General features: G+C 40.0%; 1 protein-coding gene across 2 annotated transcripts in view; it reads right to left on the bottom strand.

Annotated features, from left to right (window-relative positions):
• Positions 1-22,439, bottom strand: part of calcr (calcitonin receptor) — a 270,585-nt gene extending 248,146 nt beyond the window's left edge. The window contains exon 1 of one of the 2 annotated variants that reach the window (XM_043689943.1): positions 21,878-22,439. The gene's annotated coding sequence lies outside the window, so the exon portion shown is untranslated. Of the gene's footprint in view, positions 1-21,478; positions 21,798-21,877 lie in introns of those variants that run through there. The other variant, XM_043689944.1, reaches the window with a different exon arrangement.
• Positions 22,440-23,692: the final 1,253 nt, after the last annotated feature.

Below are 23,692 nucleotides of genomic sequence, written 5' to 3'. Positions count from 1 at the left end.
TTCTCCTCCCTTTAGCTTCTTGAATATTTAAAATTTTGAAACAAAAACAGAAATTGCTGGAAAACCTCAGCAGGTCTGGCAGCATCCGTGAAGAGAAATCAGAGTTAACTTTCCGAGTTGAGTGACCCTTCGTCAGAACAGAACCCTTTTTGTTCTGAGGAAGGGTCACTAGACCTGAAACATTAACTTCGACGTTTCTCCAAATATGCTGCTGATGAGCTTTTCCAGCCAGTTTTGCTTTTGTTTCAGATTTACAACGTTTGCCGTTCTTTCAGTTTTTATTTAGTATTTCTGAAATCTTAATAGTTTCCTCTATTGTGGATGACCAATGTGAAGTATTTATTTAATTCCTCTGCCATTTCCTGGTTCTTCACTATTTTCCCCCAGCCTCATTTGCTAAGAGGCCTATGTTTCCTTTAGCCCCACTCCTCCTTTTAACCTCTTTAAAGAAACTCTACTCTTCATTTTCATAATCTTTGCTCTCATAATTCATTTTCTTCTTCTTTATGATTTTTTTGGTCATCTTTTGTTGACTTTAAAAACTTCTTCAATCCTCTGACTTACGACTAATCTTTGCCACCTTGTTAGTGTTTCCTTAAATTTGATGCTATTCTAAATAGCCCTGATTAACCATGAATGGCTTATCCTCTTCCTAGAATCATTCTTCCTCACAGGGATATATCTTTGATGTGACTCATAAACTATTTGTATTGAAGGTATTGAAATATTTTAAGGTGGTGTTGTGGTTTTAATGTCTAGACAGAAAAACAAACATTTTTTTCTCATTAGTATTTAAGTTGCGCTCACTGGGGTTGCCTGTACCATCAATTCCCCCTCACCTTTCATTCATGACTGCAGGATGAATTGTTCCTCTAATAGAGTGAATTGATTAAGAGTAAAATGTTGTTTTAATTTGACAACTATTCTTTCATTTTGGGCTGCACTCTCACCACTCACTCATACTCATCTGTACTTTTGTTATTAATAGACTCAACCATTCCAATGTTTTCCTGGCTAGCCTCTTGTGTTCCAGAACCTGTAAACTTTCATATTAAATAATCCTAAGCTAAAAGTCATGGTAGTGGTCTCAGATAATTTTAATAATGTTGCACTTGGCTCAACCGGTCTATACAACTCCTTGTCAACCTGAGTCCCCTCCAGCTCAATACTGATGGGATCAAAGGTTGTGCCTCTCAAATTAGCAACGACAACATATCAACCACTATTGAATGGTCAAAACAGTTATCAGCAGTTAAATCTGAGAGGTGGAATTATCTTATACATATAGAATTCTAAGTTATTTTTCTTATCCTGTGCTGAAGAGGAAGCATTTATATGATGCATTTAAATGTCAGAGGGATACTTACACTCATAGGCCCATGGCAGAGCTCTTCATATAATCGCTACAGTATTTAAACAGGACATTTAGCACATCAAGTACACAACACCCCTCTGAAGGGCATCCCACCCAGATCCATCCGCTCAACCTTTACCATGTAAACTTGCATTTTCCATGGCTGATCTATCCTGCATGTCTCACTTAACCTGCATATCTTTGGAGTGCGGGAAGAAACCAGAGCACCCGCACAGACACATGGACTGTGGAGTTGGATTTGATGTTTTTGTTTGTTTTTGTGTGTTTTGAGATGGTGCTGGAAAGTGACGACACTATACAACAATTTTCCATGTATTTTGTAACAAGATACACTTGACAATAAATAAATCAAATAAATCATATTTTCCTTCATAAATGACTGATACTCTCAGTATATATGTTGGAATTGTTGTCTTTGTTCACATTCTCCACAGTGTTTGCCACTTGGGCCTGTCATTTTAAGGATTATTCCCTTTCTCCTCATACTTTTCACTTTCAGTCTCAAACAGGCAAGAACAATGAATAATTTTGTGTGCTTTTTAGAGATCACAGATCTTTAGAAAGTCATGGGACATTGCAAAGATATGGCTTCCCTCCCACACCTGATGCTGTTTCATCCCCATCCTGGTCCCACCACTTGCTGGAACCTCTCCAGCCGCAGCATTGCCCTTCCTGGAGCCAGCTGGCCACGCCAGCTGACACTGCCTCCTGCATGAGGAAGTGAGCACTGCAGTAGATTCAGGAAGGACAGTACTGCAGCTAGAAATGTTCAGGTGGGCAAATGTTAAGGTTTTGGGCTTATGCAATCTTCTGCTCCTGACCTTCTCCAACTCCTGGATCACTTCCCACTAGCACACCAGCAAGGCCAACTTGGAGACTGCCTCTGCTGCTTTCAGCACTTCAAAATAACCTAGTGGACATCTTCACATGAGCCTGCTGTTCACACTCGCTATCTGTTGTGTTTACAGCATTCTCAGACTTTTGTGTTCCCAGATGACAGGGTTTAATTCCCCCAAAGACAAATATATCTTTGTTTTTCTTAATGCTACTCCTTTTGTAAATACTCAACGTCACTGTCCACAATCACCCCAACTTTCAACAGCTCTCAAAATTAAAGTGGAAGTACTATCTGTTTTGCTTGGAATATAGTGAAATGTTCTCGACTAAAGATGTATGACAAAACTCACTTTTTAATAACATCTTGTGTGTGAAATCCAGAGAATGATAAAAGAAAATTCACTTTAGCAATTGGAATATCTACAACTCAGGTGAAGGAAAAGATCAAATAGAGAGTAGATAGATTTAATATGACTTTAAGATAGACTCCAACAAAAGGCAGTGGTTTGTACATCTGGTTTAGTCTGTATTGGCTTAAAGCATTCTCTGTTCATCTTTTTCTTCATACTTTTGTGAATTTTGTGTTGATCAATCTGATATTGTCAATAGCATAGAAGGGACTATCTTCCACTTGTGACACCAAATGTCAATATCGATGTCAATATTAAGGAATTGCTAGATAAAGTAAGATAGGCTAAATGCAAAACCATTTACTCTATGCCAGGTAAATAGCGCCCCCTCCTGCATCCATGTGACATTTTTATTTCACTAAGTGGATATGTAGATATTTTTAGCCAACCTATTCAAGCACATTACAAGAGATTTGGAGCAGGTTAGACTTGAACACAGATCTTTTGACAGAGAGATAGGAACACTACCACAAGAATCTCTTGAGTGAATAGACATTTAGCTTTTTGATTGAGTTTGCCAACTTATTGTCAATTAGGTAAGTAGATTTCTACTCTGGAAACATGAAGGGTGGGATCAGGAGGTCTTCAATGATGGGGCAAAATGGACAATAATGAATCAGCAGCCTGATTTACGTTATGCCTAATTTCCATTCTTCCATTTGTTTTCCCCTTCATTGCCTGTGAATCCTCTGTTGGTAGACAAACCTGGTAAGCTTCCAACTCTTTCCTATCATTAAACACTTGAAAATGATTTGGCAGACTGCCTGAGGATTTTTTTAAACCTTAATTAGAAATCTTGGCGTTACATCAATTGCAATTTTTCTTGCATCATGGAGAGAACTACCCTTTCATATCAAGTCTGTTCATATCAAGCATTTGTTTGAATTGCCTCTAGGAAAATTGAAAAACTGCATCTGCAATAAGTACATCTTAGCTGTTCAGTTCAAACAAGGTTTCCATTCTTAGATTTCCCTATGTCATCTCTTTATGTAAGTAGATGTAGGGCGATCATGCAGCAATAATCTGGTCTCTGGCACCCAGTTTGTGTTCCACCAGGGTCACTCAGCTCCTGACCTTGTTACAGCCATGGTTCAAACATGGATAAAAGAGCTGAACTCCAGACATGAGGTGAGAGTGACAGCCCTTGACAATAAGGCTGCATTTGATATCAAGGAACCCTAGCATAACTGGAATCAATGGATATCAGGAGACAAACTCTCCGCTGGTTGGAGTCATACCTGAAATATAGAAAGATGGTTGGGTTTGTTAGAAGTCTGCCATCTCAGCTCCAGGACATCCTTGCAAGAGTTCCTCAGAGTAGTATCCTTCGCCCAACCATTTTCAGTTGCCTCATCATTGACCTTCCTTGCATCATAAGGTCAGAAGTGGGAATATTTGCCAATGATTGTAAAATATTCAGCACAATTTGCAACCCCACAGATACGAAAGCAGTCCTTATTCAAATACAACAAGACCTGGACAATATCAAGGCTTGGGCTGAAATGTGGCAGCAACATTTGCTCCATACAAATGCCAGGCAATGACCAAGAGACATTCTATATATCACCCTTTGACATTCAATGTTGTTACCATCGCTGAGTCCTCCACAATCAGCGTCCATTGATCAGAAACTCAGCTAAACATAGTGGCTACAAAAGTAGTCCAAACGCCAGGAATACTGCAGCAAGTATTTCACACTCTGAGTCCCCAAAGCCTGTCCATCAACTGTAAGGTACAAATCAGGAATGTGATGGAATACTCCCCACTTGCCTGGATGAATACAGCTCCAATAACATTCAAGAAGCTTGACACCATCCAGCACAAAGTGGCCTGCTTAATCTGCAACAATAAGCATCCACTCCATCCACCACCGACACTCAGTAGCAGCAGTATCTACTATCTGCAAGATGCACTGCATCAATTTGCCAAGATCCTTAGACAGCACCTTTCAAACCTAAAAGCACTATCATCTAGAAGGACAAGGGAAGCAAATACGTGGGAACGCCATCGCCTGCAAGTTCCCCTCCAAGCCAATCTCCTCCTGACCTGAAACAAAATTGATGCTTCTTCACTGTTGCTGGGTTAAAATCATGGAATCCCCTCCCTTAAGGCATTGTGGGTCAACTTATAGCACAAGGACTGCAATAATTCACAAAGGCAACAGATGGTTGTAGGTTGGTAAAACCAGCCAATTTTGAGGAATGGTTTTAAAGTTGGAAAGGATAAGTAAGGGGTAGACAGGTTTAGGGAGGAAATTCCAGAGGTAATGAACTTACTAAGTGTAAGCAGGAGCATCAATGCTAAAAAAAAAATGAAATTAAGGATAATCAATGAGTTAACTTTGGAGGAGCAAAGGTCTCTCAAAAGATTTTAGAGCTAGAGAATATTACAAAGACAAGGGGTGTAATGCCATTGATGGATTTGAAACTGAAGATGAGATAAAATGCAGTGGTACCTAACCTGAAGCCAATATGTAGGTCAATAAGCACTGCTATAATGGATGCGGTGAGTGGGATTTGGTCGGAGTTTTCCAAAGATTCATCTACACAAAGTATGTGCAAATCTAAATCAGACCACTTCAAGTTTCTGGTTACCTAAAGTTTTTCCAGTAACTCAGTTGAGATATTTCGTTAGTATGGATCTAAGTTGTTAAATCCAGAATTTATCATGTTAAATAAAGTTATAAATTCATAGAATTACACAGCAGGGAAACAGATCCTTCAGTTCAACTCACCCGCATCAGCCAGATATCCAAAACTGGTGTGTTCCCATTTGCCAGTATTTGGCCTATATCCATTTAAACCCTTTCTATTCACATACGCATCCAGATTGCTTTTAAACATTGTAATTGTACCCGCCTCCATCACCACCTCTCGCAGCTTGTTCCATGCATACATAACACTCTCTGCATGAATTCTCATTCTGTGCTCAATCAACTGACTTTAGCCACCTTATCAACCATTGATCTCATTATTCCTGAGCTGAAGAAGGACAATCAGCAACATTTCTCACTTCTGCCAGGCATGCAATGACTTCTTCTTCTATGTTGTCATTGGGTTAGGCAGATTTAATCACAGCTATAATGATATCGAGGGTAAACCGACTTACCAACACATATTATCTTAAAAGTAGTTTAAAGAATTTCATGGTGAGAGCAAAACATTATTCTTTTTGACAAAGATCTTGTTGTAGATGTTTCTTGTCATTGATGAAGTAGGCTTTTCTAACAACAATATTGAATTAAATTCAAGGTGGAGCGAGAATAGAAAGATCAGCAGTTTAAGTATTGATCAGTGTGAATGGTCTTACAGAAGACTTTATTTGTTCATGAAGTGAGGGTGGTACTGACAGGATAGCATTTGTTAACTATCTCCAATTCCCAGCGGCTTGTTAAAAAGCAATCACCTTCAGTCTGGAGTCACATATAAGTCAGACCAGGGAAGGATGACAGATTTTCTTCCCAAAAGAACTAGAGGGATTTTTAATGACAATAATTACATGGTCAACATTATGACTAGCTTTCTATCCCAGATTTGTGTTATCTTCAAATTTCACTCTTTACTATAGTGGTACTCAAAACTATGCTTCAGAACATTAGCCTGGGTTTCTGGATCCAGTGACAAAGCATAACATCACTACTTCCCATGCTTTTTGGTGTACAATTGGTGATACATTGATGTACCATTGTAAAACTTGGGGATGTCCAATAAATAACCAAGAAATAGTTTAGAAAGTCCTTCTTCTGTCTCCATGGCAAAATTAATATTCAAACCATTCTTCTTTCAAGGAACTCTTTTCAGGAAAGACCTGCTCTTCCAAAGTTTGTGAAATTACTGTGGAATTACCTTACAAAATATTACAAATTATCTTGCTGTAAACATACAGAATGACAACTTGGTTAAGCTATCAGAGTGTAGGAAATAGCCTTTATAAGCATTACAAATGCCTTTGCAAAAGAATGTTGGATCGTCAAAAAAAGGTCAATGATATGTCTCTCTGAGAGAACGCTTTCACAAAATACAATTTGTCCGTTATTTTTGTGGCAGTGCAGTAATTATTCTTCAGGTAACTTAAAGGCATATTTATAGAGACCACATTCAGAATGACAATTCTCACTGTAACTGTGAAGGGTTAAATGTGAACTGAATTGTACTGTTAGTGCAATCGTAATTAAACAAAATATCATAGCACAGTCCTGTCTCATAGCATAACCTTGTTTAAAATACGATGTTGAACAATGCACATTGAAAATACTTTCAAAAGAAAATTGCTAAACTAAGGATTGGGTCAAGACTATGTTTGCAGACAGAATCAAGGGTCTTTGTCACTTGTATGGGTCCTGCAATTCTACTCATTTGCTAAACCAGAATAAATAGCCATGTTGTACAAATAAGCATTTTACATGCTTAAATTCTAATGAGTTTTGATGCTATATCCTTTTCTTCAACAGAATTAAAAATAAGTGTCTACTTCAGTGCACACAGTACTATTTCCAATTAATTAATCTAATGTGAATGTTATTATTGTTTATGCTCGAATGCATAATGACATACACAATTTAACTTTTCAGAACTCACTTGTCATTTTCATGCAGCTTAATAGACTCAACACTAAGGGAGTCCTAACTGACATGGTCCAATGGCAAGTAACATTTCATCCGACAAATGTTAGGCAATGACCATCTCCAACAAGAGAGCGTCTAATGACTTCTAATGATGTTATCATGACTGAGTCCCCCACCATCAACATCTTTGGGACTCCTTTGACCAGAAACACAACCAGACTAGTCACTAAATGCAGTACTAACTAGAACAAATCAGGGACTAATTAATCTGTAGTAAAATTAAGTCATAAATAGCCTCTCTTCCACATAAATGGCACATGTCAGGACTGTAATTGAATGTTCTTCTTATAACTGAAAGGGTGTAACTGTAATAACACTGTTCATGCTATCCTTGAAGTAGCTGAGATGGAAATAGACTGGGGCTTATCTCCCTCTGGAATTTGTCTTTGCAAAAGGTCTGGAAAGAAATGCAATGGTTGTTGGAAAGAAATGCAACAATTATTAAGATTCAATGCAAACAGCTCAAAAAGCTGTTTTCAGGAACACACGTTGAGACAAACACTAACTTCTATTAGAAGACCATGAACCTGGTGGAAGATGCTCTTTGAACTGATCAAAACATGTCAGTTATCCAATGTCAATAGTTGTCCATGACGAAGTGTTGCAGACTAGCACATTCAAATGTCCAGCACTGTTTGTTGAGGGAGACAATAAAGCTTGGAGCATTTGCAACAGAGGATCAGTTCAGAAAGGCCACTGTCTAAAGCAGTTCAACCATAGTGTACCAAGGGTTTCCTGACTTCGAACAGTTTGATCTGCGTCAATGGATGCATAAAGCAAGTGTCACATGTATCACAGTTGTATAGAGGCAGCTAAGAGTGCAACATGCTCAATGAAGGAAAGCTAAATACTATTGCACTTTTGTAATGTCCAATTTGAATTCTTTTATATTGTACTTTTAAATATTTTGTGAATAAATTATATTTTTGAAAAGCATTGAAGAAACACAGACAGCAAAGCAATCAGTGCCTCATTCACTATTCTAATCATTTTCCCTTCCAACTTTCATTACTGTACATTTAGGATGCGGTGCTGCAACATTGTCAAGGTTTCTTCAGCAAAACTCCCAAAACCACACCCTTCACCACCAAGAGAAAAAACTAAAGCAAGGTAGCACCCTGGGACCATGTTTTCTTCCTGGTTACACCACTTTCTGACTTGGACATATCGTCATTTCTCCATTATTGTCCGAACAAATACCGTGAGGAAGGAGTGCTGCAAGTCCTACCAAACAGTGGTGTGTGAACACTTTCATCACATAAAGTTGTTCTAGAAGAGCTCAATGACCATCTTCTCTAGGTAAGTGGAAATGGGTAACGCTGACCTAAAGCCTCAAAGTTAAGCAAATTACAACAGAGTGGAGGGGTTATCCTTACCTCCAAAGCAAAAGAGTTGCCTTCAAGTCTTACCTACTCCTGACTTGTTCTATTATATCACAGAGAATGAAATTGTTTCAAATGGAAGACCATCACACAAAATAATGCAAAAACGCCGAATGCAAGATATTCCATTTATTCCTATTGCCAACTTTCTGACCAATTCGAGTGATCGGCAGTAAAGGCAAACGCCATTCATTCATTTAATGGATTATATTTTCAGTGTTTCGCCCTCCCGCTCCCTGGTAGAAGATTCTATCGCAGAGCATAAATCCTTTCCGTTTAATATTGGTTGGCGAAAGAGGTGGTAAGTGCTAGACTCGTGGCAGTTCATAAAATGTCCAGCACAGCCATCAGGCTGAAAGAGCCGCTTATTCGGAGCGACCTCATCAATTGCGCCCATTGTGCCAGTTCACGGCAACAGTCAAGAGAACAAGCCCATACCGCCCCCTTTTGGTGCCCCGCCGGGCCCTGGATAAATCCACGTCAATCTCGCCATCCCTGCTTGAATCAGCTCTAAATGCACTTTAAATAATGGCTTTAAGGCAAACTGTTATTGTAAGGTGATGATTCATTCCATTGTTAAACTTTAATCCTGATAGTAAACGGAAGAGAAATGTAGAGGTCAGAATGATTCCTTTTCTCTCTCATTTTTCTGAAATTTCAGTTTGGAATTTAAAGCACATTTTTGGCGCTATTTCAGGTCTAACACACATTAACGCAGAGCAATTTTACCGCCAAATAGATTCCAAGTCACACACACACACTTATACACTGTCTCTCACAGACACTCACAACCCCTCACCCCAGACACGCACACACAAAGACCCACATGCACACATATACATATACGTTTGTGTGGGGTGAAGTTGTACTTGCAAAGTTACATTGTACTTTACTCAAAAACTGCATGGATTCATGTAAGACTGTTAACTCACTTTTTAAGATTAGAATCAGTCTAAACATTATGGCACAGACAGGGAACACAGGGGGCTAACACCTTCAACAGATTATCTGGCTGACACCAATTGTTACAGTTAACCTGAGAATGTATCTTTTAAAAAAAGTTTTGTGATTTACACATGAAACAAGTGAAACTGACATGGTATTCGAACAGATGAAAGACTCAACAAACAATCAAGGTATTTTTCAATGTATAATTTCAGTTACATCACACTGTAAACTTTTGCTATAAATTCTGTGTCCTCTACAATCACCTGATGAAGGAGTGGTGCTCCGAAAGCTAGTGTGCTTCCAATTAAACCTGTTGGACTATACCCTGGTGTTGTGTAATTTTAAACTTACTAAAAAGAAGCTACTTGTTCTGTGAGTCACTAAAACTAGCCTTTCCTGAGTCTGTTTTAAATCTTGATCATTTTAGTAGTTTGGAATCAAGTACAAACTATTTACAAAGAGTGGATGAAATATAGTATATGCTTATCACTTCTGACCCAATATTAAGAATTGTTGCATTTTTTTTAGTTTATTATTGTCAGACCATTTACTGATGCTAAGCACAAATATCACCTTGCTGCTTTACAATATCCTTTCAATCAACACTGACCATTGTCCTTTGTTCCGTGTAATTTCACATTCCACTCCACCAATCTCCAAATCCAGTGCATCATCCTTCACCACTTTCGTCAGTCAGACCCTACCATCATACATACATTTCCCTCCCCATCCCATCTGCATTCCATCATGCCCTCTGTGACTCCCTCATTAGGTCCACACTCCCCACTAACCCCCTCTCAACTCGTGGTACCTTCCCTTGCTGCTGTAAGGTGCAAATCCTATGCCCACACCTCCTCCCTCACCTCCATCCAAGGCCCCAAGGATCATTTCAAATCCGGCAGAGATTTACTTGTATATTCTCCAACCTTATCTATTTTATCTGGCGCTGTCAATGTGGCTCATCTACATTGGAGAGACCAAGCACAAACTCGCTGAATGGTTCAGGAAACATCTCTGGTGTGTACGCACCAACCAACCCACTTCCCATGGCCATTCACTTCAACTCCCCCTCCCAATCCCCTAAGGACATATCTGTCCTGCCTACACAATACCACACACTCGAACTGGAGGAAGAACGCCTCATCTTCCACCTCGGGAGCCTACAACTACATGGCATGAATATTGAATTCACTGGTATCCAAGTCTCCCCTTCTCTTTCACCATCCCAAATTCAACCTTCTGACTCAGGTCAGCCGTCTTGACCTGACCTACCTGTCCATCTTCCTTCCCACCTAACTAATCCACCCTTCCTACCAACCAAACACTATCACCTCCTACCTTCACCCACCTCTCACCTACCTGTCCCCTAGCCCCATCTCCCTTCCCCCCCCCCCCCCCCATTCATCTCTCAACCGCCTTCTTGCTCCCAAGTCCAGAAGAAGGATCCTGCCCGAAACATCGACTCTTTTGCTCCTTGGATGCTGCCTGACCATGCTTTTCCAGTACGACGCTTCATTGACTCTGATTTCTCCAGCATCTGCAGTCCCCATTATCTCCATGTAATTCAAATGCAATAGTTTGTAAATGCTTTAAGAAATAGAATGGTTGTGAACATCAGTGAGGCTTACCCCTTATATTGTTTTTCATTAGTCTGGTGCCTTGGCAGCTTGATGGGCAGAGACACCTATGCAGCAGGCAGTGGTACAGCCTCCTAACTTATAATAATCATTTGGAGATGCCGGTGTTGGACTGGGGTATACAAAGTTAAAAATCACACAACACCAGGTTATAGTCCAACAGGTTTACTTGGAAGCACACTAGCTTTCGGAGCGACCACCACCTGATGAAGGAGCGTCGCTCCGAAAGCTAGTGTGCTTCCAATTAAACCTGTTGGACTATAACCTGGTGTTGTGTGATTTTTAGCTTATAATAGTGAGAGACCATAGACTTTTTGTGGAAAAGCAGCCAACATTATCAAGGACCTCTCCCACCCCGGTTATTGCCTCTTCTGACCTCTGCCATCAGACAGAAAATGCAAAAGCTTAAGCACATGTAACCAACACGTTCAAGAACAGCTTCTTCCCCGCTGTTATTAGATCTCTGAATGGACCTCTCAAATTTCAAATCTAACATTGATCTTGCTTTCTGTGCACCTTCTTTGCAGCTGTAACTTCGTATTCCTCACTCTGTTCTATCACTTCCTGTTAGCCATCATAATATCAATCATCTCATTCTCAACTCTGGAATCTGCCTCCTCAGTGATGTTCTTTGTTTCATTAAAGACATAAAGGATTTCCTGAAAGTAGATATCAGTTTTTTGATCATCACCTACAAATTGACTATGCTGTCTCCTCAAGGATCCTACCTTAATTTAAACAATTCTTTCTTTTACTGATAAACTTGCAGCTGTAACTTTGTATTCCTCACTCTGTTCTATCACCCTATGATCTTTGAACGGAATGATCTGCCTGTACTGTCCACAAAAAAAACTTTTCATTGTACTCAGGAACATGTGGCAGTAATAAATCAAATCAAAAAACCATCTTTAATGATACAAATAGGCGATTTCCCAACCTCAGGCATAAAAAGTGAACAATGAAATTAAGTGGAGTGCATGGTGAGGAGTGAATAAATAGGAATTTGATGTGTTGTCAGTGTGTGAGAGATTTATGCATCTTCTGGTCCTATATGTAACACTGCCACTTCAGTATGTGCAGCAGTCCACAACAATCTCCTTTTAGGACCACAGATAAGTTGGTCTAATTCCAGTACTCCTGGGAGAGTGTTTCTGAACTTGATGCTAAAAATTTTAATCCTATTTTGATGAGGCTCCTGCCTGTTCTAGATTTCCAAAACCAATGTGAAACATTCTTTAAGTTCCATGAAGCAGAGTGAATACAAATGAGTCTTCATTTAGTCATTATAATCTAATGGCCAACTTTTGGAAATGGTTTTGATTTTAGTGTTTTTGGTATTCTAATTTTCCTTTAAATTACAGAAATAGAAATAATTTAATCAATTACTATTCCTTTTGTATTTTAATAAACCAATGCATTGCTGCTAAGATCAAATGCATGTCAGCTTCCCATAGCTTGATCTGCAATGGTCATTCTATTCACTGTTCCTATGAGTTATCTTGCACTGCACTGAAAAAAAATGGATTGGATGAGGAAAGTATTGAAAGGATTAATAGTGACCCAGTGAGGTGTGATACTGAAAGAAATTGACAAACAGGACTGCGGGATGTGTATAGTTATAAATAAGCAAACTTTACTAAAAGTGAAGAAATCTACCAGTATTTCAGAATATCATGAAAGCAAAAAAGAGACTAGAGACTAATTAATATTGAAGAAGGGGGTTGATTAGAACTCTAAATGAAATAAGGCAAGCATTGAACAAGAGTAAGAAAAAAGATGAGACATTAAGGACAAGTGAGCAAAGCTGTGAAAGACTATGAAGCAAACATTCAAAATACTTAAATGAACATGCAGATAATCTTCAAATTTACCAGTAAAAGAATTGTTTAAATTAAGGTAGGATCGTTGAGGAGACAGCATAATCAATTTGTAGGTGATGATCAAAAAATTGATATCTACTTTCAGGAAATCCTTTATGTCTTTAATGAAACAAAGAACATCAGTGAGGAGGCAGATTCCAGAGTTGAGAATGAGTGATTAATATTATGATGGCTAACAGGAAGTTTTAGATAAATTATTTCAGCTGAAAGAAGATAATGCAGCAGAGTTAGAGAGAAAAGAACTAAAGATGAACATTGTATAGCACTGAAAATTACACTTTAGATTTCTGTTATCAATGGGTGGCTGCTGAGGTCAGTATGGTACCCAGTTTTTAAAAAATGAACTAATCTGACTCCTTAAATACCATTAATCTTAATAACAAATGGGAAAATTATTATCTTTCATTAAAAAATAATTTAGTAATTTGATACAACCAAGGAGATTGCTAGAACATTTCTGAAGGCAGTTGAGAATAAACCACAGTTGTGTGGGACTAGACTCTCATATGGATTTGACTGAGCTCAGGATTAAAACAATGCAGCAGCTTTATTGTCACTTGTACTGGTGACAGCTTTTTTCTTCTCCAGATCCTTCAAACTGAATTGTATTTTCCTAATGGGCACAGGAGAATCAAAATGCATATTTTCTCAATTATTAGTCTAAGATGATATTTTACTAATACAGTGACATTACCACTATGTTACAGTGTCATCCATCTAGGAAAGCATGAATAGCAACTTGTACAGGTTTCCAAAAACATAATCGTACTTGAGAAATATCATACAATTGTTTGAGGAAGTAATTGGGGGTGGCATGGTGATTCAGTGATTAGCACTGCTGCCTCACAGCACCAGGGATCCAGGTTTGATTCCTGCTGCAGGCAACTGTCTGTGTGGAGTTTGCACATTCTTGCTGTGTCTGCATGGATTTCTTCCGGGTGCTCCGGTTTCCTCCCACAATCCAAAGTTGTGCAGGTTAGGTGAATTGGACATGCTAAATTGTCCATCGTGTTAAGTACATTAGTCAGGGGTAATGGTAAGGGAATGGGTCTGGGTGGATTACTCTTCGGCGGGTCGGTGTGGACTTGTTGGTCCGAAGGGCCTGTTTCCACACTGTAGGGAATCTAATCTACAAAAATGGTAAATGACGGAAATACAGTTGATAGAAGAAACTTGACTTTTGGGAAGATATTTGAAAAGCTGCCTTAACAGAAATTATTTTGAGAATATTAAAAATGAGGAATTACAGGAAGGGTACTAAACTTAATTAAAATGCCTTGAACAGATATATTAAAGATTAGAGTAAAGTGTGTTTTTCAGTAATAATTGGATGTGAGTCATAATGTGTGGTAGAGTTCTTGAGCCAAAGACAGAAATTGATGGAAAATCTCAGTAGGTCTTGCAGCATCTGTGGAGAGAAAGCAGAGTTAATGTTTCGGGACCAATGACACTTCTGTGTTCTGAAGAAGGGTCACTGGACCTGAAACATTAACTCTGCTTTGTCTCTACAGATGCTGCCAGACCTGCTGAGTTTTTCAGTGATTTCTGTCTTTGTTTCTCATTTCCAGCATCTGTAGTTCTTTGTTTTTTTTTTGAGTTCTTGAGCCACTTCTGTTCACAATGTATATAAATGCTTCCGGTGATTGCCTAGAATAAGGGCTGATGTTAAATTTCCGAAATGAATGTTGCAGTTCTACAGAACCTTACAAGGCCACATTTGAAATATTGTGTGCAGTTCTGGTTACCACACTATCAGAAGGGTGTGGAGGCTTTGGGGGGGGGGGGGGGGGGTAGCAAAAGAAGGTTTACTTGGATGTTGCCTGGTTTGGAGGATATTAGTTATAAAAAGAGATTGGACAAACGTGGTTTGTTTAAACTTGAACGTCGGTAACTGAGTGGAGACCTATTAGAGGTCCACAGAATGATGAGAGCCATGGATAGAATGGATAGTCAGAGCCTTTTTCCCAGGGTAGAAATGCCAATTTCTAGGGGATATTGGTTTAAGGTAAAAGTGGGAAAGTTTCTAGGAGATGTAAGAGGCAAGTGTTTTACCCAAAGGGTGGTAAGTACTGGAATATACTGCCAAAGGAGATGGTAGAAGCAGATACAGTAGCAACTTTTAGGAGGTATCTTGACAGATACATGAATTGATAGAGGGAATAGAGGGATATGGACCTCATTGAGGCAAATGGTTTTTAGTTAAGAAAGGCATCATGCATCTGCACAGGCCTAGTGGGCCGATTGGCCTGTTCCCCTGCTGTGCTGTTATCTGTGCTTTGTTCTTTGAATTCAAAGTAGATTTTCTTTCTTAGAAACTACAAAGGTACAATGATAAATTAGGGGTATAGGCTTTTAAGTGGCAGCTGGAAAGTAATATTTGTAAGTGCAAGATGATGCATTTTGACAAAGTAAGGATAGTAATTATTACACTGAATAGAAATAGACTCAGAACTTGAGAAAAGCTGAGGGATTTGGAGGCTACAGGTTCACAGAACATTAAAGGCAGCAATTCAGGCTGATGGCCTGTAAATTAAAGCTAATGGATTTCAAGATTTTATCACAAGATGTATAGAATAATCCCAGTGTACTGTGGACAGTAATGGTCACAACACATTAGTAGGGCTATATAGGCTTGAGAAAGAGTTGAATGCAGTTTTACCAGAATGCTGTAAGTTATGGCAATATAGAAACGAAAGGAAGACTTGAAAAATCATTGACATTTTTAACTAAGTTTACTATCCACACTGTAATTCCCTAACCTTTAAATTCCATAAAATTCTCTATTGTTGTACCTTTTCAACCACCTTCTTAAACATGTGTTTTACATCAATTGCCAATTGCAGAGTAATACAATACAATTGTCTAAAATTATGAAATAAGACATGGGAAATAAAAGCAGACTGTTTCCAATATTTGAGGATTCCAGATCAAAAATAGAAAATTGAAACCAGAGAGCGGAAGAAATTTATTTAGTGAGGCTGTAGCTCTCATTAATGGTTGAGGCAGAAAACCTGTCCGCACTCCGGATTATCACACTCTCAAAGATGCCCCATTCTCATGTCCAAAATGCACTGGTAACAAAATGAAGACAGAGAATGATGTCAGGCAGAATAAGATGATTTTAAGCAAGCCGCTATAGAAATAGCTCTAAAAAGTCAACAGGGCAGAAAAATATTTAAATTGGATGATAAGTGGGCAGAAATCTATGAGCTGTTCCTATATTGTAACTTCTATGTACTTATGTGAACAAAACACTGGATAGTCCTCTTTAACAGATATTCTGGAGATAGGTTAGTAAGTCTAACCTTAAATGTGCCTTAAACATTAGAGTTCAATGGGCATCCTGGACTTTCAGCTTCTGAGGATATTCAGGTCCACAGTTTTCTGCTGGCATCCATTTAAATAATTTCAGTGTTTGTTGACTTTTTTGAGCTTTTTCTGCTGTGGTTTACCAAAAATGTTATATCCTACCTGACAACTTTCTTCCCCTTCATTTAGCTAACACTGTTTTCTCTAAGTTAGGATGGGACATCTTTGAGATTATGTCAATATTTGGAAGAAAAATGTAATAAGCACATCCATGCAATATTACAGCTGCCTGGCTCAATGAATGAATCAACAAACACAAATATAAACCAAACTTATCCTAAAAGAAAAATGTTCATAAGTTTATAGTTTTGTTATATAACACAATTGCACTGGTAAAAGCAGCTTGATATAAACATGTGTGCAGTTGGGAGTGATTGTTTTTGATTTGTAGTATAATTGTATATGGTTTCTGATGTTGTGTAGCACCAACATGGTGCTGAATATGATAGACCTATAGCAAATCCTGTAACTTAAAAGTAAGCATCCATGATGCATTGTGGGTCATCAGTAGCAACAGCAGAAATTCAACAATAATTTGCAACCTTGTGATCCATCATATTCCTCATTACCACTGAGTCAGTGTATTAACCTTGAAAGTGAAACAGAACTTGGCAGGAGCAGTAGCAGGTATAATTAAGAGGGAAATACAAACCTGATGATGATACAGAGGAATATGTGCATGCCAGACAATGGTAGCAAGTATGCAATAGAACTGAGTAATCTCACAAACAAAAGATTAAAGTCCTGCATCCTGCCAAACCCAATCATGAATATTGGACAATTAAATACCTGTAAATACTCAGGGCAGGAGGCTCCTCAAACATTTCCATTTCCAATTACGTAGAGTCCAATATATCAGAGCCAAAGTCAAAACTGAAGCATTTGTAACTAACTTCAGCCAGAAGTGCTCAGAAAAATAATTATTTATGGTCCCAAGCAGCACAGATGCCTGACTTCAGCCAACTTACTTCACTCTATCTAATATCAAGAAACAGAAGGCATTCGATACAGCACAGGCAATAGTCCCAGACAACATCAAGACAATAGTACTGAGGAACTAAAAGAAAAGTACTATGGATGCTGGAGATCCAAAATAACAACACAAAGTGCTGGAGAAACTCAGCAGATATCCACAACAACTATGGAGAGAGAAACAAAGTTAATATTTTGAGCCTGATATTACTCTTCTTTGCAATGTCTTTGATCTGTTCAGAATTCATTTCCCCCTCAGGATGGTGTGTAGCTTGGAGGGGAAAGTGCAGTGATGGTATTCTCATAAGTCTGTTACCCTTGTCTTCCTGGTTAGCAGAATCACAGGATATGGAAGGCATAGTCAAATGAGCCTCGGTGAATCTTGTGGATAATACACACTGCCACCATTATGCATCAGTTGTGAAGAGAATGAATGTTGAAGGTGTTAGATGGGGTGCCACTCAGCTGAATAAAACCACTGCTGAAAATATGTCACTGGAAAAGCACAGCAGGTCAGGCAGCATCCAAGGAGCAGGAGAATCAACGTTTTGGGCATGAGCCCTTCTTCAGGATTCCTGAAGAAGGGCTCATAGCCGAAACGTCGATTCTCCTGCTCCTTGTATGCTGCCTGACCTGCTGCGCTTTTCCAGCAACACATTTACAGCTCTGATCTCCAGCATCTGCAGTCCTCACTTTCTCCCTGAATAAAACCACTAACAAGCCAAAAGAAATGAATCCAGATGGACCACCCTGATGTCCACCTAGAAAAGAATGTAGCTAATGGGAATCAGAGGAAGTCTCTGCTAGCTGGAGTCATAACCAGCACAAATGAAGATGGTTGTAATCCTTGAACAGCTGTCATTTCAGTAAAAGGATATCACTGCTGGAGGTCCTAGAGATAGTGTCCTCGGTCCAACCTTTTGCCGTTGCTTTCACCTTCCCTCCATCGTAAGTTTAGAGCTGGAAATGTTCACAGTTGAATGCACAATGTTCAGCACCTTTTGCAATTTCTCATAATCTACTAAAGCAGTGTGCTTCATATGCAGCAGGATCTAGACAACCTCTAAACTTGGGATGCTAAGCAGCAAGTAATATTCAAGCAACACAAATGCCAAGTAATGACCATCTCCAATAAAAATGAATCTAAGTTCCTCCTTGAAACTCATGGCATTACCACCACTGAATATCACACTGTCAACATCGTGGGCATTGCCATTGACAAGAAACTGAATTGATAAGCCATTTCATTACAATAGCAAGTCAGAGGCAAGAGATTCTGTGGCCAATTACTAGCCTATTTTCTCCCCATTGCCTGCCTACACAAGTTAGGAGCGTGATGGAATATTCTCATTTTGCTTGGATGGGTGCAACTCCAACTGTACTCAAAAAACATAAAACTAGAAAATTTCAGAGTCAATTTGATTGCTGCATGCCTGGAGCAAATGTAGATCAGACTGGGAAGGAAAACAGATTTCCTTCACTAAAGAACATTAGTGAATTGGATGGGGTTTGCCATTAAGCTAGTTTCTTTTAAATAAAACCTCATTTTTTTAAAAAAATTGAATTTAAAGCACATAGGATTCAAGCCAATGTCTTCAGCGGATTACCCTGCGGCTCTGGATTATTAGGCTAGTGATATTACCACTATACTGACAAAAAAATGACTATTCTAAATAAAAAGGCAAATATTCTGGATGTTGATAATCCAAAGAGTCATACTAGACCTGAAACGTTAAATCTGTTCTTTTTATTCATAGATGCTGCTAGACCTGCTGAGTTTCTCTAGCATTTTCTGTGTTTATACTAAAAGTACTCCGTTAACTACGAAAAACTTGGAATTCTGAGGTCATGTCAGGTGATATTTAAATACAAATAATTTATATCTTAAAATAATGAAAATATTAATCTTGGTCCATGTAGATGGGTAGTTTGAAATGTGCAGGTTAGGAAGAACCAGGGGACAAAATTATAATATATATAGCACTATATATATAAATAGCTATATATAACAACGTTAAAAATCACACAACACCAGGTTATAGTCCAACAGGTTTATTTGGAAGCACTAGCTTTAGGTGATTCACCACTTGATGAAGGAGCAGTGCTCCGAAAACTAGTGATACCAAATAAACCTGTTGGACTATAACCTGGTGTTGTGTGACATTTTAACTTTGTACATCCCAGTCCAACACCGGCATCTCCAAATCATGTATGCAACGATATATATAAACTGTAGTATGGGGTCAGCATGCCGCTTTTGGTATGTAGATTTTTTTTTAAAAATGTAGTTGGCTGTAAACATCAGCAGCAGCTTAATTCTGAAAGTTTACATGGACAGGTTATTTCTGTATATATTTCGGCAGTCTGAAACAACAACACGGAGTGACAGGGAATCGTTAATAATGTGCAATCAAAATTGAAGCATCAAACGAGTGCAGAGTGAAGGGAAAGACCTATGTGCAATCATAGGGAATTGAAAAAGAGTCAGTAAACAGCGTGACTAATTTGAGGGAAGGCTTTTATAGCACCGGCAAGGCTTTGGAGTTTATGCCATAATATTTTTTATTGTTCCACATCTGCATTCCTTGGTTTGTTTCCATCGAGATGTTAAATAGCTGTCAGCCCGGCAGTCTGGAGACACCCTACTGCTTGGTGCTGCTGAAACTCATTCGCTGAGTCTTTTATTTCTTGAATGGGCTTACTGATCATTTCAGGGCAACATTTAGATACGTGGCCGAGCGGTATCGTAAATAGACTCAGTCTATTAACTTTGTTTTGTATGAATGCAATGTAAACCATTGCGAATGTATTTGAGTTAAACATGGGAGCTGCCTCCAGATCTGAGTCCGAGACTGGAGGCGAATAGTAAACCCTCACTTACAAAAACAGCCAAGATAATGGCTCAGGAGGAACTCTGGCCAGATGAGTAAGGTCCTGCCTTTGTGCTCAGCACGAATGACTCAAACTGCACGGGAGATGCCTGGTTTGCAATTTTCGGTATATGACATAAAATCGTTCCAAGTCTCTTAATTGCCATCCTTCCCCGTGCCTGGAGTTTGCATTTCTACAGCTGCCAGTTAGTAGTCCAGGATTTGATAAAGACCTATCTATAGGTGACCAGGGAAAGGCGAGCTCATAAGACGGTCTGTGTAAAGATTTGTTTGCGGGTCGGCTCCGGATCTCAGCAATAAACAAGATGATAACCTTTACGCGTTTTTCTTAAATAAAGTGCCATTTCCCACTTGTTTTGCTCTTAATTAGGTAAAGAACGCTTTCAATTTTTCGCGAGATTGCAATATTTTAACAGTTCGGTTAAACATGCCTTTACAGCAATTATTTTACCACACTTATGGATTTCTTTTTCTCTCGCAATATACAGCAAGGCAAGTTTACAGACAGTTTTGAAACTGGGCCTGCCATGTTGTTGATTATTTGTTGGTTACGGGACCAATCGGGCGGGTGAACCAAAAGTCAGGCATCGTCGAGTTGAAATCGAGACCGTTCTCACTTGAAAGACCTCAGTGGCGAGTAGAACACGACCCATTACCGCTTCACTTCCAAAACAACCACTGCTACAACGAAGTTCTGACTTTTGCGAGTTAAAAGAGCGAGCAAATAAAGATGTAACTTCAAACACAAATCTTATTTGGCGGTTTCTACTTTGAAGAGTGTTGAATATTCTGCCCGCTAGCATCCAGACCTTTTAATAAAGCAATCCTCCCCCACCCACCCTGCTCTCCCAGCAGTATAAACTAAAGCCTGCTGTCAAAGTGCTCATCAATGGAGCTGACAGTTCGCTATAGAAACAAGGATCAGTGCTACTGCTTGCTTTAACTTTATATTCCGCTTTGCTGGAGGCGAAACTTTTGGCTCATGGAGTGAGTGATCGCACGGATCTGCTGCCCGATGCTATACAGTACCCGCAAAACAAAACACCACGGCTTCTTTTTCGGGCGTAGCGTTAGCGAATCCGATAGTAGCGAGAGCTGGACCCAGCGGGTATGTGCAGGACAACGACCGCTTTGAATGCGGAGTTTTGCTCACCAATCTCTTTCAGGGACTGTGCTGGCTGGTGCTGTCCCAGTTTCAATGGCCTGCCTGCTCCTATTTCACATTTCGATCGTGTCTCGAAGCCAACAGCTTTCCCTAACTGTCCGTGCTTTCCTAGTTGAAGGAGTCAGCCTCAGCTGCCCCCGTTGTATATAGCAAGTTAATTAACAGTATGCTGCCCATTTCAGTGTGGCACCAATCCGCTCGATCTCTGAAGTCTTGACCCATTCCAGATATTTCAGAGTGGAAACAGACCCTTACACATTACAACCACCTTCCAATGGGACTGACGGTGCGTCTAGCGTCTGTCCCCCACTCCCCCCACCCCCCTCCCTCCGACTATGGCTTTACATTATTTGAATAAGAAACTTTAAGAAAATGGAGAATCGTTACCGACTGGATCCTCGCTCTGAAGATGCGCTGAGTTGCGGTGGCAGTTCTCAAACGGAATAAAGGCTAGTAGTAAAAAGCTGCATCTTCCTTTCTCCCTCTCGCCCTCCTCCTCTCCACTGATGAGAAATCCCAACTGATGTGAACGCTCCTTCACGTAATGAATAAAGGGGAGCTGAAATGCAATGTTCCGTGGGGTTCCTGTAATTCCAGGAGCTATATTAGCTATTTTCTTCTCGTTTTCTCCCTCCCTCTTCTCTGAGCTGTCCTGCTTCGATCCAGTAGGGTCCCGCTGTGTGAGAAGCTGAGCTGAATGAATGCTTGTGACTGGAGCGGTCTGCCTCTCCTTGTCGTTGGTGTTGCCTGCGGAATGAGACTGACCTCCCTTTCCCAGCCTGGCTACAATTCCCAAGCGCCTCCGCTCACCGCAAGCCCGGAACAGGTTCCTATTCACATGTACGGACCCCACAGGAGCTTGTTTCTCTATCAGCGGCTGCGGCCCGGCTCCAGCCACCCTGCTCTGGAGACGAGAGCCCCGTTCTCTGACAAAGGGCCACGAAAGCAGTTAATAATGCGGAGATGTTGGGGAGGAATTTGTATCCTAACAGACAGAATGCCATTACTACATTGCAGGGGCTCGATTCTGGATCATTAGATCGTAGCGATCTGCCGTTACTTTTGTCAAATAATAGGGTGGCGGAGGGTCACATGCATATCGACTTATTGGAGATGCGGTTTGTTAGATATCGTGTAATGAAGAAGTTTAAATAACTTAGCAGATTCCCAATAGATGAAGATTGGACTGGGAGAGTAAGCTGCAGACCCTATGGTTGCATGATGTAATAGGCACTAGCAGTTCCCAATATGTTTGTGGCTGTAATAGACTTCAATACCAGTATGGTTTTAGTGAATTTGTCAGCCTTATTTTAAACAAGTGTTTTCAGTATAAATCAAACTCCGGGCGGATTTCAGTCCTGAGCTTAAAAATGTGTTGCTGGAAAAGCGCAGCAGGTCAGGCAGCGTCAAAGGAGCAGGAGAATCGACGTTTTGGGCTTATGCTGCCGGACCTGCTGCGCTTTTCCAGCAACACATTTTTAAGCTCTGATCTCCAGCATCTGCAGTCCTCACTTTCTCCTAGTGGATTTCAGTTCTGGCCTCATTTTGTTCATGGCGATATTTAAACGTAGAATTCTTTCCCCTGCATATTTTATAGGGCCGACACTGAACTACCTACATTCCTACAGTTCCTTCCTTACTGATACCTTAACGATTGGCAAGTTCTCTAATTTTACTTTCCAAGCGGAATTCTTCGCCATTTATCAAGTCGTACTTTGAAGGCACATCTCAAAGGAAAAGATTGACCGTCTACGGGTGATGCTACTGGACTTTTTGGGGAGCAGTTCAGCCACTAACCGCTAAACATGTCCTAGTTTGTGTGGAAGATGTTGGATTGGGATTGTGGGTGGGTCAAAAAGATTTCACACCAAAGGTGGACACCACAGGCATGCGCCATTTCCCCAGAATGCCAAGACCATCTCTGGCCAAAGCGGTGAAGGGCTCATCTCGCTGAGAGGCAGCTCCATTAGGGAGAGCGAGAAAGCTGAACAGCTTCAGCTCCCACCAGCCAGTTCAGTCTGGCTCGACACGCCAGGCTAGGACCGAACTGAAATAAAAACATAACATTTCACATCTGAGCTGGGAATAGGAGTGGACTTTGGGCAATCTCGGCGAAGCTGTGATCATTATCTACGATTCTTCCCAGGGGCTGAAAAACTACGCCATGTTCTTCGTGACCTGCAACACACTATCAATGAGGAT

This window comes from Chiloscyllium plagiosum, chromosome 5, assembly GCF_004010195.1.
Source record: "Chiloscyllium plagiosum isolate BGI_BamShark_2017 chromosome 5, ASM401019v2, whole genome shotgun sequence".
Classification (NCBI taxonomy): Eukaryota; Metazoa; Chordata; class Chondrichthyes; order Orectolobiformes; family Hemiscylliidae; genus Chiloscyllium; species Chiloscyllium plagiosum.
This window is presented reverse-complemented; position numbering and strand designations above follow the sequence as displayed.